Source organism: Mixophyes fleayi, chromosome 1, assembly GCF_038048845.1.
Source record: "Mixophyes fleayi isolate aMixFle1 chromosome 1, aMixFle1.hap1, whole genome shotgun sequence".
Lineage (NCBI taxonomy): Eukaryota > Metazoa > Chordata > Amphibia > Anura > Limnodynastidae > Mixophyes > Mixophyes fleayi.
In genome coordinates, this window is record NC_134402.1 from 34,140,745 (window position 1) to 34,160,364 (window position 19,620).

At 41.1% G+C, this 19,620-nt stretch overlaps 1 protein-coding gene across 2 annotated transcripts in view; it reads left to right on the forward strand.

Moving 5' to 3' along the window:
• The window catches only part of RGS12 (regulator of G protein signaling 12), a 145,328-nt gene that overhangs the window by 37,939 nt on the left and 87,769 nt on the right, over positions 1-19,620 (forward strand). The window lies entirely within an intron of this gene.

A 19,620-nucleotide genomic window follows, 5' to 3' on the forward strand; every position in this document is an offset into this window, starting at 1 on the left:
ATAAGGCCACAGAAGAACAAAACATGTTTTGTGAGTTATTTCCAAAAAAACAGTGCTTTTGTATTGGAAGGATTTTTTTTTAGCACCTTGAAATATGTCCCCAGCCTGCTGCAGTATCGGCTCTCTGTATCTGCGTGAGAGCAGGAGAAAATGTTCTGTCTGCAAGTACGTCTCGTGCAGAGATTACTGCTGAGCGTGCATCTTGAATTCAGAGCAGGGACCAAGCCTCTTAATAACAAAATACAATAAATATGGAACTCCGTCATCTGCAAACAAGACAATTCTAAGGGTGAACAATAAGTGCGCTCTTATTTAACCCTCTAACTGGCAGAGGTCAGCACCGCCATAGCTAGACAGGGATTTTAGCAGTTTTATACTTACTAGCAGTTTTGTTATGCAGATTAATTTTATTAGGGCTCATTTTATAACATTGGTTTTAGATGCAAAATTTGCATTTAAGCAGTACACTGCGATGTGAGGTCGCTGAAAGGTCCTGAGACCACCAGGGCATGCCGGTTCGACCTCCTCCCTTGAGTATGTGTGGACCTGGCACATGCAATCTCAGAAGAGCAGAGTGGGGAGGGTAGAGTGGTGCTGCCAAGTTATGTCTCGTAGTTTTCCCATAGGCCAATGCAGTGATGTCATTGTATGCACATTTTCTGTGACTCCTTAAAAGACACTGCTGGCTCCTAGATTTTGTGTGTATGTCTGCGTTGGATGTTCCCTAATTGCGGTATGAACCCAGACACATGCAGTAAATAAAATTCTCTTGATATTTATCTAATGTCATAACGGTCTCTTGTACGATTTGCAGAATCCATTATGAGGATTAATTCATACAGTGCGAGATGGTGATGGATGCAACTGAAACATCACTAAATCTCTCAGATGCAGAAACATTCATTTAGCATTGCAGGGAAAAATAATTAGCTAACGTTGCTGGGAACAATTCAGGTGGCTTTTCTAGAGATAAATGTTTGATGGCTGTGAAAATAAGCAAATGGGTCATAATCTGCACACGTTGAAAAATGATCAATGCTAGTGCGCTAAAATAATTTTTTATGTGTTTGCGTATTTGAAAGGATTTGACGGTTCAGTCTACCTACCAAAATAGTAAATATGTAGATTGGAATAAAGTATGTGGTCACACCATGCTGGGGGTATAGCCACGTCACGTTGTGATGTACCATGTTCCTCAGGGGCGTGTCTAATGCTTCTGAAGTGCAAGGCAGGCCCCACCCCCTATTCTTCCCTCAGAACTCCCACACAGTGCTGCACGCATCAGTCGTAGTTGCGCTTAGCTCCCATTCACTGTGAAACTGTCAGGCGCCGTCCCGCACTCCTACCTGGTGCCGGGACGGACGCCTTCTCTGCGCTCGTCGGGACGTCACTTCCGCCCGGCAGACCGGATGTTCGCGTCTCCATTGCTTGGCAGCGGAGACGCTCAGGGCCTTTTCCTGACGCTGACCGCCGACCTCCACTCCCACCAATGATTGGCAGGTGCTACTATTTAAGCCAGACTCTGGCACCACTAAGGTGCCAGAGTATCTAGTCAGCTAGCCTGTCTCTTGGCTCCATATATCTCTGTGGATATTCCCTGCTTGCACCTCCGGATTCTGACTCGGATTACCCCTGGTTCCAGTATTGATCTCCCGGCTCTGACCCCTGGCTCCCTGACTACTCTCCTGCTTGACTCCTTTGTACCTCGTTGCCCGCACGGTATTGACCCCGGATTGTCGACTACGATTGTTCATCTAACCTCGCTGGGAGGGCCGCGACCGACACGTCTCAGCGGCTAAGTCCAAAACTCCTTGCGGGGTTCCCTGGTGAAGACCTGGGGCGTGGTTAGACTCCGTGCCTCCTTGCGTAGCAGTGCAGATACCAGCAGGTAAGGCCTTCAGACTACCTTGTTCGTGACAGAAACAGTCCCCTAAAATCAGGTCTGTCCTGCCAAAACTTGTACAGTTGTGAGGTAGCTTCAGGTATTCCCCCAGGACTCTCTGATCACTTGAAAAGAATACAAAAAGCATTCAAATGGATTTATTTAGAAGCTTTTTTTTTTTTGTATTTTAAAATGTATTTTAAGAAACGGAAGGTACGGGCATGTAAAATGAGGACTGCCGCTTCTGTCCGATTCTGCATAAGGCATCATGGATAAAAAAGGTCTGGATTTAACTTTAATCTCCGTGCATGAACATTATAACTGATCCTAAAAGATGCTACATTATTTTGGCCTCATTTGAGAACGCATTACATTTTTTGTTGTGGGTGGATTAGGATGGGGTTTTGGTGCATTTTATATAAAACTTATCTATGTTCCAAGTTAGTGGTTTTTTAAAAAAAAATAAATGCTAGCAGGTATGTACATGACTATTACTAACGCGTTATTGAAATGCTTCATGTAACAGTATTTCTGGTACATACCCGATACAGAAATATAATGTTAATGCGGAGTAAATTTCTCCTGCAGGAACACAATAGCCAAACCCTTAAATGTGGATGTGACAATATCCTGCTAGCGGGAGACCGTTATCCTGATACGGAGTCTGTTACAACTGACATTATGTCTGATACAGATTCTCGCCAGGTGATTGAGGAATACTCAGTTTAAATAAATTAACTAGTTCTCTGTTTGCTCTAAAATTTGCTCACACACACACACTGGTTCACACACACACACACACACACTGGTTCACACACACACACACACACACACACAACAGGAACTGCCTCTTTCAGAAAACTAGACAGTAAACCAAGGCAGATATATATATATATATATATATATATATATATATATATATATATATATATATATATATATATATATATATATCTATATATCTATATCTATATCATCATTCAGTATATGCCATTTTGTTCTGCTGTAAAACTTTGTGATGTCTGAGCAAAAAGTGTGGATTCTACGTCTGTCGTGCTTCTAGATCTAGTAATGATGGCATCTATACCATATGTGTTTTATAGTGTAAAATGATTCAAAATGTTGATTTGTGGGATGAAAGTGATAGGTCACACTGACTTGCGTGTATCGCATATTGTTAAAGCCTCCCTGCCCCAATTTTACATATATATATATATATATATTTATATTATAATGTGTACACCTCTAAATAAACACATATGTAAAGAAATTAACCTGTACACATACATTTCTAACAGCAGTTTGTGGGCAGCACAGTGGCCTAGTGGTTAGCACTTCTGCCTCACAGCACTGGGGTCATGAGTTTGATTCCCAACCATGGCCTTATCTATGGGGAGTTTGTATGTTCCCCCTGTGTTTTTTAGTGGGTTTCCTCCAGGTGCTCTGGTTTCCTCCCACACTTCAAAAACACACTAGTAGGTTAATTGGTTGCTATCAAAATTGACCCTAGTCTGTCTGTGTGTGTGTGTGTGTGTGTTAGGGAATTTAGACTGTAAGCCCCAATGGGGCAGGGACTGATGTGAGTGAGTTCTCTGTACAGCGCTGAGGAATAAGTGGCGCTATATAAATAAATGATGATGATGAGTTTGCTTCATGTCTATTTAGCATTTCCTGCAGTGTTGACCAGCATTAACACACAATGCTGCAGGAGGTATCGAGGACACGCTTTGAAGGCTCTGCTAAAAGAATAAAGTACAAGGTTTTGTCTTTTGCATTTAGCAATTAAATTTTTTTCAATGTCCGTGTGTACAAGGCCAAATAGAGTCCATTTTAATCACCTTGGGAGACAGGATGGTTGTGTGTGTGTGTGAAGAACTAGTTATTATGAATGCAGTTTCACAAGTTTTTAGCGCAGTACATCTTATTTGACCTGTGGGAATGTATCACTGCTGTGCTGTGGCGTAGTAAGCGTTTGTCACATGACCTCTGACACAGACGTACAATAGACAACTTATATATGTTGTTACAGCAGGTTTAGAACGTGAGGTGGACAACAAGTCATAAATATGTAGCCAGAACTACTATCCTTCATCTAATCCATGCTGGCTTGTGCCTAGGGGCGCAGAGGCTGGGCAATGTGTTTTTATTTCCTGCATAGAGCGTCAACTTTTTATCTTCTTCGCCAGAGAAGAATAAATGAAGATATAGTGCCACTATACCCTGCTCTGTGACGGGAACTACAAAGCTAAAGGCTGTTCTTTGTATATAAGCTTCAGGCACAAGGGTTGTGTGCCTAGAGGCTGCTATTGTGTAAATCCAGCTCTATATATACTATACTGCTATTAGATCCCTGACATGTACCAGAATGTCCGGTCACTGTTCATCTAGAAGTACCAGCTTGCTGTTGGGGGCGATTGGAAACTAGGCTACCAACATACAGGATATGTAAATAGTCAAACGTATTGCTTTCGGTCAGGGTATGGGAGTTTTTATTTGCACTTTGTGAATCTTACAAGTGGCCTTTTCTTATTGGACCATCTTGTATTTTATTTTTACGGGCCCCTTGACAGCAGCGTCTATGATGCTTGCAGTTGTGAATATTTGATCAGAGCACAATGTTTAGGTAATGGGTACAAGTGTAAAATGTTCGACATAAACTATTTTACTCTATTTACTTATTGAAGTCTGTCGTATGCAGGTCGGAGGTATGAACTTCATTTAAAATTGTAGAGGCATTTAATGCTACAGTTTTCCTGCACCAGTTTGATAGGAACCTCATATCGCTACACAGTGCTTTTGGGGGTCCCTGCTCCTTCCACTATGTAACTGACAGTCTGTGTGGCTTCCTGTTTGCCTCCGTTGGTCACCTCTGACGTTGCCCCAGTCACATTGCCCGCAGCCCTGTCCTCACTAACACCATCACAAATACACAGGTCATTGCCTCCCTCAAAGTCAATTCACTCGGACTCTCATCCCCTGACATAATCTGTGCTGCAGTGATTATCTGATGACCTACAGGTTGTTCTGTCTACACCCACTTTAAAACTGGGGGCTTATAGGAGATAAAGAATGAAAATACAAAAGCGCCCTGGCCCTAATCAAACACACCTTAAAAGATAGAAGCTTTATCACCATGATCCAACCCTGATCTAAAATATGTTTAGCTCTTAAACAATTTACATATATATTTGTGGTGGTGTTCCTATTTTTTTTTGCTCTTTTATATAATGCAACTTGTATTTTAGACTTAGACTGAGGATGTAAAAATACAGTTGAATGAGCATTAGTGTACCTACAATTTGTACTTTGTGCCACTAGGTGTCACCTTTGTAACTTAAAGCACAGAGGGACCTCTGAATAATACATATGATTCACTTTTTTATTTAAAACCCCCACAAAATGTACAGCGTTCATCCCAGAGATAGCTGAATGCTGATGTTTTGATATTTGTGGTTTTTGCTGCTTCTTTTTGAAGTAAAAAAAAATATGATTATCCTTCTTGCAAACAAACTGCTTTGTTGAACCATTATATTATTAGAAAGATGGCATATTAAGGAGCAGTCGCTTTGACCCTGTGTGTTGCAGGTCACTGACCAGAGTCTTGATATAATTATCCTACAAAACGGTTTACCAGGCACAGTGCTCATGTGATTAAATGTTTTCTGATTTGTCAATTCCTCGCACTTAACGTTCTCTTGTAAATTGAATTGGATGCAGTCAGCAGCTGGGGCAAGTTATTGTGTTGGAAAGTGGCTTTTCCTTTTATCTAAAGAGGTGAACTGTGTAATGTTGCAACATCTACATTATATACATAATGTATTGCACTGCAGCCCAAGTTTTTAACCTGTAGGTGTTGAATGGCCCCCAGCTGGGGTGGCAGCTGTTAGGTTGTCCTCGGTCATTGTCTTGTCACTTGTACCCAAGCCTGGGGAACAGCAGGTAATTGTGTTACTGCTAATTAGGCCGGGGCTATTTCTTATAGCTGTTTACACACGCTGCAACATCGCTGGTGATACTGCGCAATTCACAGCCTGTTGGGTCCAACCCTGCACAAAAACGATCCTATCTGAATCGATTGGCTCAAAATTAGTCATGTTGGGAGAAGATCGCTATCCGCCTGTGTGGGTAACATTCCCCAATGGGATGTGGAAGTGATCCACCTGTTTCGGGTGGATTTTCTTAGTGATCCTGTGACTTGGCGTTTTAACTGAGATGTATGTTTGGCCTATGTCTAGTCAGCTTATAGGTCGTTAAAAACCCAGTAATGGCGACCCCAGTTCATTAGTTTTGTTCTAAGAAGACTATTGGGGTAAATGGGGCAGGATAGGGGTAAGATGATGTCTGTGTCCTGCCACGCAGATCCCCATTGTGCATTTCACCCATCTTCTGTTGCAAAAACCAGGATCAAGGCTACAGTATGAAAGGGGTATAATTAATAATACTTTATTAATATTGCCCAGTCACAATATACCTCTGCCCAGTCCAGCCGCTGTCTCTCCAGCGGTCATAAACTGGTCAGCCAGATCTGTTCTCTGAGCATGAGGGGAAGCCACGGGGAGCAGGATTGTAATACAGCAGGAGTCTCCTAATCGCAGCCTGATAATGAAGTGCATTAGGCTCCTGTTATAATCCTGCTGGACAATTCTCACTCCTCCAATCTGGTTTATACAGTCAGCTGTTTGAGCGAAGCAAACTAGACAATAGTGGTAATTTACTAATGTGCCTCTTGGATGCCATTTTGTTACCTAATGAGGTGCATGCAGAGTTGGTTGAAAAATTTACTCTTACAAAAAAAAAGTGCACGCAAAAATAGAGTATTTTCGCTAGAGATATGACTCCCGTGTTCTGGTTTTTGTTTTGGATCTGGATTAAGTTTGTGTTTTGGTTTTGGATCCCTATTTTTTTTTTGCTAAAATAACATAATTTTGCTTTTTCCCCCCTACATTATTAACCTCAATAACACTAATTTCAAGTCATTTGCAGTAAATTTTGACCATCTCACAGATCACAGTATTATTTTCATGCACTTTTAAACAAAGACTGCAGCGACCTGGCTGGATGCTAAGTAACAGAGCAATGACTCAAGCACACGGCAGTTCATAGCACATCTAGGAAACCGTGCCACACAGCAGTGGCAGAAAAGAAAAGTGGTGCAAGATGGAATTGTCCTTGGATCATGAAATCTGTTATGGTTCATTTGATCGCTCCATCCTTCCCCTGGATAACTGTGGTAATTCTACAGCTAATACATGGTGACGAGCACTACCCCTTCCCCTTCCCCCCCCCTCCAAAGTGGTGTGTGCTTTTATCAGACCCAGTCCAATCCAGGGTGCCAGACTGCACTAAAAAGAGCCAGTGTAATTCACAGCAAAAATCAGCCCCAATTCCCCAAAAATTATATTATAGTTTGTAATTTGCACTTTACGTAAAAGGTAACTAACACTTTGTACAATACTGATGAAACAACAGCAAAGTGGAAGGTAATCCGTATACACGTCTATTTAGGCACCCATGCTTACATTACTTCTGCAAGCAACGTTGTTCTTTGTTAATAAAACTGTTGTCTTTATACCATTCAAAAAAATAATCCTCCACCATTCTTTGGATGTTGATAGTAGGATCAGGTGCAGTTACAGTAGAGATTACATTAATTCTGGCGAATTCTTTTACAGTAGCAAAGACCAGATGTCTGCTGAGTTATCTGCATCATCAATGAGTGTCTAAGATTTTTGCAAAGCACACAACAGTATATAGCACATGTAGGTAACATTGGCACCCAGTGGTAGCTGAAAGGAAAAGTGGTGCAAGAAGGAATTGTCCTTGGGCCCTCCCACCCACCCTTATGTTAGATCTTAAAAAGGACATGCACACTTTAACAAACCAAGCACTTCAGCGACAAGGAGTGCCACTTTTGAGGCTGATGTGCTTGGTTTGTTTGGGCCCCCACAAAACAAGCTAACAATGGCCTTCAGGTACCTAAGGTAACAGTGCTGTTAATTAACTATACTGTGGCAAGATGTTGTTGTCGTCATCCTCAGCCTCAGCCTCACCCTCATCAGTTTGTACATCATCCTCACACATTATTATTTAATCACCGCTGGAATCCACCATTACAGAAGTCTCAGTATTTTGATGTAATTGGTGTAATTTTTGATGTAATTTCCTTGTAGAAATTGAAGTTCATTTTTATGGGCATCATCTTTTCCACATTTTGAGGAAGTAGCCTCCTACACCGATCGCTGGCATAGTTCCCGGCTGTGCTGAAAACTCTTTCCGAGTACACACTGGAGGGTGGGCAGCTTAGGTAGTGCAAAGCGAGTTGGATCATTGGGTCTTCAAAAATATCCTGAGGAGAGTCCAAGCAGGATTAGCCATGTTGCAATGACATCCCTTCGTTTTTGTAACAGATTGTCAGCTATATGCCTCTTAGTGAAGCAGATGATACACAGAGTAGCCTGCCTCTGACAAATGTGACGTACTTGGGTACATGCTGCTGCTGTTCCTGCTGGTGAAGGCGAATCACCAACCCAGTGGGCTGTCACAGTCATATAATCTTTAGTTTGCCCAGTTCTGCTTGTCCACATATCTGTGGCTAAGTGCACAGTGGGTAGAATGGCATTTTGTAGCCCAATAATTACATTTTTATGAACCTTCTGGTCTAGGTGAGTAATAGCTTTTCTAGTAAAATGGTGTCGTGATGGAATTTGGTAACAGGGACAGAAGACCTCAAGTAACTGTCTAAAACCAGCTACATTAATAGTGGATATTGGACGCAGATCTAATACTAGCATAGTCCCCATGGTGTCTGTGATCCGCTCTGTGACTGGGTGACAGGTTTCATACTTGCTTCCTCTTGCAAAGGATTGTTTAACAGTCAATTGTTGTAAACTACTAGTAGTCTTCTTCTTGGTCTGCATCTGGGATGAAGATCCACCCTCAGCAGCAGCAGAGGGACGAACGCTCAAGAATTCTTCTGAGGAATCCAGAATAGTGGAGGAGTCATCTAGCCTTAGCAGCTTGGATGCAGGACTAACTGATCGCTACTAAGGATATTGATGAGAATGGTGTTGTGGGTGTAGATTGCAGGTGTCGGGATCTAGCTGAGATAAGGGACCTAGCTGATGATGGACTGCTTGTTGTTATTTTTTAGCATAAATTTCCAATTTTCCCAACCGCTTGCCATGAACTCGCTTCAAATGGTGTAACATGGATGAGGTTCTAGATGGTTAACGTCCCTATCTCTACTGACTGTGGCTTTACAAACGCTATAAATGGGTAGACAACTGTCAGGATTTGGGTAAAAATAATTCCACACATAAGAGGTGGATTTTTTGGTCTTATGCCCAGGCATGACAATGGCCTTCTTATCACGTACAAAAACTGCTTCCACTGGTGCAGGACTTACACAAACAACCTCATCTTCATCAACATCCTCATTCGCTCCCTCGTCAGCTACACAAATATCCCCCTCATCCTGTTACAATTCCAAATTAACATCCTCAATTTGTGCATCACCGGCTACACTTGGGCTGTTCATGCACACATCTGCAGAAATGCTGTAAGGGGCCTTTTTATGGGTACACTATCAGAAAGGTCAGGATTACACATAGCACTCATGGATAGACTCTCCTCAGGGATTTGTGTAATTTCTGAATCTGAACATACATTTTCCTCTAATGCCTTACTGTTTTCTTCCAGCTCGGCTTTTACACGTAAAAGTATTTGGACACCACTGTTGGTGTCAGAATGACAAGGTCTTGCATGGTCATGACTGACCTACAAGAAGATGCCTCAGTGACAGTTGCAGAACTAGCACTCATAGAGAAAGCCAAAGCTTCATTCTTTCCTTGCCACTGCGTGTGTAGAGTGGCATGTTGGCAATTTTATTTTTTTCTGCAGATAACTTTTCCTGGATTACTTTTTTTTTTTTTTTTCTTTTTTTTTTTACATTTTTGTTTCCCTAACTTAAAAACACTATGCACTTTAACATAGGCTTTATTAGACGACCTAGAGGGATTACTATCATCATGACTGGTGCCAACAGCTGTTTGGTGCTCCTGATCTTCTGTGTACTGCTGTGAATCCATTTTGATAACACAGTACAATTTGAATGCAGATTTAGACCAAGACTGCCAGCCCTATTATTTCTATTTCAGCAATGACAATTGGCAATGGTGCTCTCCTGTTTGTGTGTTACCTATATAACACAGTACAATGTGACTGCAGATTTAGAAGACCAAGACTGCCAGCCCTATTTGTATTTCAGCAATGACAACTAGCAATGGACCAATGGAGCTCTCCTGAATGTCACTGGAGAATTTGAAGAACACTGCTACCCCTCCTCTTTGCTTTCTACCTATGATGCTGCCCAACTGCTCTAGAGACTGCCAAGAGCTGTGCCTCCCCTTCTGTGTCCCTCAATGAAATGACGCTGGATCGCCGTGGAGGGCGGTACTTATTGAATCCAAAACTCGCGAGATCCGACGACATAACCATGACGTTTTGCCTCGTTCAATTCCGAGGTCGAGCGAAAGTACCAAACCGGCTCGGTAGTCGGATCTGCTAAGTTCGGGTGTGTTCGGTTCTCGGGGAAGCCTGAGCATCTCTTGTTTTCGCCCATATGCAGAGCCATTCATATCTCAAGATACATCCGTCTTCCGCCTCCTCGCCAGCAGCATATGCGCCTAGTTTATGCCAAGTCATCGTGATCGTGCCCGCTAACAGGCAAATGTGCGTGTTTCTGCAGGTCTATGTGAACCGCATTTGTATGAACACCTCTTACTGTACTTGGCCTTGCACACCCGTTCCCTTCTCTGTCCCACTTCTCCAGGTGTCGGCAGCCATAAGTGCCAGATTTGGGCAAGAGGCATATGTGTGCCCTTTTTCTGGACAGGAGCAGAGCAATTGAATCTGAATCTGTCTCTATGTATTTTTTATTATGATATCAGCAGATGAGACTGTCTGAATGATATTGAAGCTGAAACTGTTGTCATGGTTATCCATGGTGTCCCTTTAAGTAAGCCGATACTCTCCAGCTAGTGACATCTGTAACTCTCAGCTACCGGTGCATGCTGGGTATTGTAGTCATTCAACAGCTAGAAATCAACGTCTGGTCTGAACCATTAATTCTGCCACTTTAGCACACAAATTGCAGTAATCGTATCACAAATTAAACCAGTTAATGATTTAAGAAACTGTCAGTGCTATTTTGTAAATGTTTCTTCATATAGTTCTTTATTACTCAAATTGACTGTTCTTTGCTATGAAACCTATAAAAGCATTCATTAGTACCTCTGCGTGCAGACATGGATATTGTTTCAGAGGGTGTAGGAGCTCTTATGAGCAAAACAATTCCATGAATAATAGAATTCCGCCATTCAGTGAATAATTGTGTGGAATTATCTGGACTTTTCCAGTATAACTTTTTCAATTTCCAACTACAAGAATTGGTGGAATTTCCAAAGTATATATTCAAGTTATAAATCATACCTCCAGTTTATATTGGTGCTACTTTAGCCTGTTAATACATCATACCCTCATCAGTCCCGATTTTCACAGCACAGTCCTGTTATCCAGCGGTCTGACCTACCAGAAAAGCAATGTGACCTTGTGAGAAAAGGAGAATTGTCTGTTTTAATTTGGGATATGTTTAAATTTGTCCTGGGGTGTAGCGTAGTTTTTCCAAATTTCCATTCAGGATTATTGGGAGGTATGGTAATAGTTGATTCTATTATTAAACTTTTTAATATATATATTTCAAGACAACCAGGGCACGTTTTACGCAATCACAAACATACACACATTGGGCTATACTTGGTAAATATATACATACATAGGTCAGTAACTACTAAAAGAAAGGTTGAGAAACCTGAATTTCATCAATCCCAATATTACCTATGATGCAGAATTAGTAAAAACTAGAAGGAGCCCTTCACTTTCATTTTCTACACTGCACTAGCGATATGGCAGATGCTAATTGGTTACTATGGGCAACACCACCTTTTACCTGTAAGAAAGTTGTTATAAATGGACCAGTGTCTTCTATTTAAATTCTCATCTGAGCTCCCATTGGCTGGACGTTTATAATCCAGGGAAGTAATTGAGTTACACATAGGTGCAGTTTATGGTACGGATGTTCAACAAACAGTGCAAGTGGTACTTGTATAATCTGTGTAAGTCTATGTGCAAGTTGGTACTTGAACGACGGGCACAGAACTTGCATTTACTTTTGTGTAGGCACCAAGAATGCCGACAAAACACACATTTCAGAAGCAACTTTAAATAAGTGCACAGCTCAGGGACAGTGTGTCTGTTTATGTAACATGCAAAATGATGATATGCAAATGCACTTTTGTCCAGCGCTACATCAGGCCCCAAATCTGCATGATGGCAGAGCAAATTAGTAAGCGGTAAACTGATAAAGGGATCTCTTAGGGCAGTGGATCCCAAACTTTGTCAGTTCAAGGCCCTTTTAGGGTCTCCATAATTTTTATTCAAGGCACCCTTAAGCCAAAATAATGACCAAGTAGTCCCCCCCCCGCCTTGCTCACCACTGGCCCTGGCCTAGGCACACAGTTTGGGAACCACTGTCTTAGGGACTTGGTAACCAACCATTATTTACTAACTACATTATCTTAGACATGAGCACAATTTTCAAAAACTGTCCTGCTAAATATTCTCCTTGTTCTGCATTTGTCTCTTACATGTCGCACGTTTAGCTGGTGGAATTTGGCCTAAAGTGTTCACAGTCCTACCTTATTCATATCACACACCATAATAAATTGACCATTATTGTCCAAGCTATATTTATAGACTATACATTCCACAAAATGTTAATTTACAAATACAGTGTTGAACGGGATTTTGCAGAGTGGTGACGCTAAAGCGGAACTGGAAGTTTGTACCAATGCAACTTTGCACCTCTGCAAGATGCAGTTTTCCCAGCGAAACGCGCGTCGGTGTTAGGCTGGCTGCACGGAGTGCTTTATACATTAAATAAGAGGTGAACTAGAGGATATATTGTTAGGCTAATTAGAGGGGTGAGATCGGTAAATGAGGTTAAGACTAGCCCCATGTAGATCACAGATAGGGTGGAGCGTTAACAAGGCAGTCAGCAATGCACCCTGTAGGAAAGAACAGGGAAAGTGGACACTTGTTTAGTTTAAGTAGCCAAAATAGTGAGGCTTTAATCTATACATGTGAGGATAACATGAGATAACAAATAACAAAAGATTAACCAAAGAGTCAATTTAAAGTATAAGAGCAAAACACAACCTGTGAATAAGGCTGCATACACACTATAGAAAATTTCTCCCGAAGCGATATCTTTAACGATTTTACCAACGATTAAAGGAAAAAAAAGTCCCAATCAGCATGCCTATTCCTGTGTACACACTATACAAGTTTTACACGATTTACCTTCAGGTCTGAGCTCTTCATCTGTCATAACCATCGGCTAAAAAAAAAAAACTGACTTGTTCCATCATTGAACAAGATTTTTAGTCCAGTTAAAAAATCAAATCAAATGATATGATGATCTTTGGAATGATAATCGCTCATTGTTGGAGTGTACACACTAATGTGATATCGGGCCGAACAGTCGTTTATCGTGTGATTGAGTGTAATAGTCATATTATAGGACTTACTATCCACCTATCTAAAGGAATGCAAGTTCCAATCCATCACCTTAACCCCTCTTATCAGCCTGAACAATTAGATGTACCAATTGTAGTGAAACAATAAGATTGATTACCTTTTTACAAGAAAATCTACAATTGACGATCCAGAGAGTAAACAACACCATTGAAATGATGTTATATAAATATCTGCGCATCAAGACATTTTTTTTTCAGGTTTGATGTACTCACTCATACACAATGCACTATTATTTCTTTTGATTTTAATTAAATATGTTTTAACTAAAATTTAATACAGTTGGATTTATCCATAAGGAGGTAAACAATTAAAATCAGAAATTAGAATAATCTCATACACTACATCAAATAAACTTTTCTTATGTTGATGTTTAATCCAGTTTAGTAGTTGCACCCCACGTTCAGCATTTGATTATTATCTCAGATATTTAAATATAGGACAAAGAGACCTTAAGGCTAGGTACACACTGAAAAATTTTCCGACACAAGTGTTCTTTACAACGACTTTACCTTCGACCAAAGTAACGATCGCTCAGACGATTAATGTGGAGACACATTAGTCATGTTTTAGACGATTCACGAAAGACTGTCCGGGCAGCGACTTTTCACAGCTATATTGTCGTGAGTCAAGATTTGATTTTTGTACACACGGAAACGACATATGAGGTCAATGTAATGATATTAATAAATTTAAATAAAGGGCAGAGCATGTTCAATAGTAACCACCAAAAACCTCATAAAAAGAGAAGGGAACACGTTTTCTTCATTAATTCGTTAGCAGATACTGTGTACAGTGGACGTTGTTCGCATCCGCACATCAACACTTTTTATTTTATTTTACTAATATGGATACTTTTTAAGAACAACAAGCAACAGCTCTTTTCAATAAGCTAAAAAGAAAATCTTCATGCAGATGTTTCAGGTATTTCAGAATATTATGTGACAAAGCACTGGCCACTTTAACCATTAAACTGTTGAATCTTATAATGGTAGTATAATTTTATTTAACCTTTTATACTTTTCCGCAGTAAAAGTTTTGTACACTTTTCAACAATAAATCTGTTGGATTTACAATGTGTGGTTTATTCAGTGTAATTATCATATATATGCATTAATAAGTAAATAAAGGTTCAATTACTGTTAGGAACCCCTCCAGCCAGCAACCCGGAGTCTACTCTGCCAATCAGGTGTTCACTGGAGCCCCTGGTGGTGGGGACAGACTGGGCTGCAGACTGACAGAGGGTCGTGAAGTGTGTACCGGCTGGGGAGAACCCAGGCCAGCGAAGTGAGGTCCACGCAGAGGTCAAGGGCCGGCAGCAGGTTGCAATTCCAGTTAACGAGCCGGGGTCAAGGGTCACAAGCAGACAGAAGAAACGGTAAACAGGCCAGAGGTCAGGGTCATGGGATACACATGCAAAGTCCAAATCCAAGCCAAAGGTCATACACGGGAGGTCAGCAGAAGTTCAACAGGAACAGGAACAAAGCAGGTCAGCAGACCGGGAAGCAGAAGCTATAACCGGCAATGAGGTAGCAGACCTCAATGCCTTAAATAGTAAGCACAGCCAATCAGAACCTGGCTCTGATAGTACCCTGCACCTAAATTCATTAGCCCGCAGGCTAGTAACATTGATGAGCGCATACGCCCGGCTTCTCATTGCCGGGACGCAGCGCTGAAGCGTCCAACCGTTGCCCCGGCAACGGCCGGGTCATGGGCGGAAGTGACGTCCCGGTCGCCATAGCGACGGCCGGGACGCAGGTAAGAGAGTCACGGCGGCTGGGCACCGCCGCGGCTCGTAACAATTACAAAACATGTTGAATATACAAAGAGTTACAGAACACAGGTGCAAGATGCGGTACCATTTACACAGCTGTACTAATGCAACCAGTCATATCTATGGGAAACAAAAAAACGTGGCTATTCTTGTACAGTACATGGACACAGTTATATAATTATGCAGGCAGACAAATGTAATACACATATTTTACATTTTAAATTAATGTATTGTGTACAATAAAGGGACAAAGGGACGTAATTATGGAGGCAATACACATATAAACAAAACGTTGTTTTTTTAATAACACTACACTGAGAAAGTTTTATAATTAAACTGCTATTGCTTTACCACTAGAAGCACCTAATTACCAAATGAGTGACGTGCGGACACCGCACCACGTGGGACAGGTACAGGCATCAGAAATTTACGTACACACCCCCCAAAAGGAGTCGCAGCTCAAGGAGCTATCGGCAATTGCTTGTGGATCGATCTGAAATCTATACACACTACATGATTGGGAGGAAAATATTAAACAGTACGACCAACCATCCGACAATCGACACTTTGGGACGACTTTCGACCATTGTGTCATATACATTAACTCGACTTCCAACCGAACGGTCAATCAGGAATGTCCCCTGATTGGCCCAATAATTGGCCGAAAAAGCTCCAGTGTGTACCTAACCTTACTTAAACATTCTCAAAAATTGGTGTCACAGAAAAAAACCCCTTCCCACTTACCTCTGCAAAATGACCTGTTGTACCACAAAACTCTTTGAGGTAAATTTATAAGGCTACGGGTTTGTAAAAGTGGAGATGTTGCCTATAGCAACCAATCAGATTCTAGCTGTCATTTTGTAGAATGTACCAAATAAATGATAACTAGAATCTGGTTGCTATAGGCAACATCTCCACTTTTACAAACCCGCAGCTTGATAAATTTACCCCTATGTGTTCAGAATATTGCCGTAATAATTTGTGCAGATAAAATGGAGTCATCAAAATACTTCTGAAATTGGGATAACAAGTATAGGAGGAATAGGCTGGGCCCTGGCAAGGCTTGGGGGTTGCAGACCCAGGACTGAACATGAAAACAGGATAGCTGCACAAAGGGCAAAGTCCCTACTTTCTGGAGGTAAATGTATCAAGTTCCGATTTCTGCAAGTCGACCGAAATCAGCGAGTTTGCAGGGGAAATTTAAAGCCACGATGGCTTGTAAAGATCGGTTTCCAGTGACTTGCAGAAATTGGAACTTGATTCATTTACCCCCTGGTGTCTGTTATTTCACCTTGCTAAATGGTCAGAGCCATTTGTGCTAATAAGAATAAAGACATACTTGGCATCTTTATGTAAATCCCCTCCAGGAGCTCCCAAAGAGGGAGGTCAAGGAGCAAATCTGTGATTGTGTCATTGTTCCATGGGGGCGGGGAAAAACAAAGTAATTTGCAGTGAATTGCATCTTTGAGGCCCCCTCGTACTTCCCACTTTACTATGGTTATGTAGCGCCACTGTGTGGCCACTAGTTCCTAGTAATTGATTGCAGTCTCGAGGATAATTGATTGTTTATGAAACTACAAGCCCCAGCATGCTTTGCCAGTTATCAGCTAGTTATCTACTGGCAAAGCATGCTGGGGCTTGTAGTTTCATAACACCTGGAGTGTTACAGGTTCGCCATCACTGGATTAGTCTATAAAACAGCTGCCTCATTGTGTGGGGGAACATTTATTACTGTGAATGACACAAGTGGCTGTGGCATTTTTAAGGAGTAGATATGAAAAGGAAATGGATTATGTGAGTGCAAACAGTGCTTATGGCAAAACACTCTTAAAACTAACCCTATTACACGTTACCTGTGATGACATACGTGACTCTATACTAGGCAGGTACACCATGTTTATCTCTACACTGAGTGCCGGGGTAGATGAACTAAAACAGAGAAGTGGAGGTGTTGCCCATAACAACCAATCAGATTCTTGCTACCATTTCCTAGAATGTACTAGATTCATGATAGCTAGAATGTGTATGGTTGCTATGGCAACACCAGGGTCACACTAGCCCACCGGAAATCCCCGGTGGGCCCTTCCCTGGAGAACAAACTCTACCTTGAGAATATTGCTTAGAGCTGTGAAAGGCGCATAATTTTGCCATTTACAGGCTTCCGTAGCCAGAAGTATTGTGCATTTCTGAGATCACCCGGTTTTGTTTTAAAGGTTCCCATAGAGTAAAATGCAAGGTAATTTGCATGTATGTTATTTACTGTTTTGCATTGTATGTAACATTGTATTATTAAAATTGTCTTTAAATAATTTTGATAAATAAACAAAGTTTTAATATAAGACTTTGGGGCGTATTCAATTGTTCCTCCGGCCGCCGGAAAAACGAGCGTTCTAAAACTATTACCGTTTATACGGTAATTACTCTCTGAATTTCATCTCGCAGATGAAATTCAGCGAGTAAACTACCGTATTAACGGTTTTCACGCACAATATTACCGTATAAAATAGTATAGTAATAGTTTTAGAGCGCTCGTTTTTCCGGCGGCCGGAGGAACAATTGAATATGCCCCTTTGACTTTAATATTCGTTTGTAGGTTGCATAACATCCAGGTTCATTGTAGATTTAGGTACAATTTTTGGATCTCCATTTCATCCAATAAGTGGACTGTCTCATATTAAAAGTAGGGAGAATCATGTCCTGAAAGACTACTATCAAGTGCTAAATGTTTTATGGTGATTACATTGTGAGCTGATACAGATATAACATTCTTTTAGAGGGATTTTTGGACATGATCCCTAAAGCTCTATGGAATGAAGATTATTCATTATCTATGGAATGTTTGGTAATTACTTACTAAAGTTGTACATATTATTATTACCTATCAATTGGAGACCAGGGGGTAAATGTATCAAGCTGCGGTTTTGAAAAAGTGGAGATGTTGCCTGTAGCAACCAACCAACCATTTATTTAGTACATTCTATAAAATGACAGCTAGAATCTGATTGGTTGCTAAAGGCAACATCTCCACTTTTTCAAACCCGTAGCTTGATACATTTACCCCCAGGACGTCAGACTATGCGGTATATTACTAAACTGTGGATTTGAAAAAGTAGAGATGTTGCAACCAATCAGATTCATTTTGTAGAATGTACTAAATAAATGACAGCTAGAATCTGATTGGTTGCTATAGGCAACATCTCCACTTTTGTAAACCTGCAGTTTAGTAAATATACCCCTATGCCTATCCAACGAAGGATTGCCTGTAGACATTTGTACTAACTATACTTTGAATTGATCTATCAGCAGTTTTATACTGTTTAAGGGATTAATGATTGATGATGCTATATTTCGGTGGTTACGTAATCTTCGCATATTATGCCTTACATCATATACATTACGACCAATTAGGCTGTTATTAGATCTTGATGTAACGCTGGCTGATTGACTATACTCATATTGTATCACTGTTTTGGGCAACTATTCACACATATATGTAGTAATTTTGGTCTTTCTACCAAGTGTTTAGTGAGGGACTTTGATTACAGGGCTGGGTGACCTTTTGTTTTAATGGTTTTATAATAGTTTGTGTTATTGTTAACCTAGAATTGCTGAGGACACTACCAGGAAATAGTTATGGACAGATGCCAGATCTAATGCCCAGCTACGCTCCCTTCTGCGGTGTGATGTCACTTCGCGGGGATGTACACACTAGTTCACGGGCCCCTACCTTTGCATTCCCCCCGGTGGTCCGTTCATGTTCCAGTCTGACACTGGGCAACACCTCAACTTTTTTTTAAAAAAGTTTTAGTAAATCTACCCCTTTAATATTTGTGCTGTTAATTACTTCTCAATATAAATTGCCCCCCCCCTTCTCATTCAGCAATTTGGGTGGCACCCACCCTTGGGCTGACTCCCCTCTGTGCTGCATAAAGGCTCACAGCACTGGAAGACTCAATCTGTCCATAGCTCCTCAGTAGATGATAATAAGCTGTATTATAAAGGTGTGAATACATTCTAGAACTCTGTGAAAGTGTTAAACGTTTATTAGACAGTAGAGTGACCCAGCAGCTGACTGGCGACCACAGAGGTTAAAGAGCAGTCTACAGTTTAATGGTGTAAGGAGAGTTACAACCTATAGGATATCACACACAGCAGCCATGATGTTCATTACATTCAGTGTTATTATATAGCTACAATGAGCAAATAACTGACACAGCTGTACTAGCGCAGGGTTATGTCAACGCAGTATAATTATTATTTTTTTTGTGTACGTCTTTTGTGAAAACCCAGTATTATATTAGCCGTCTTTTAC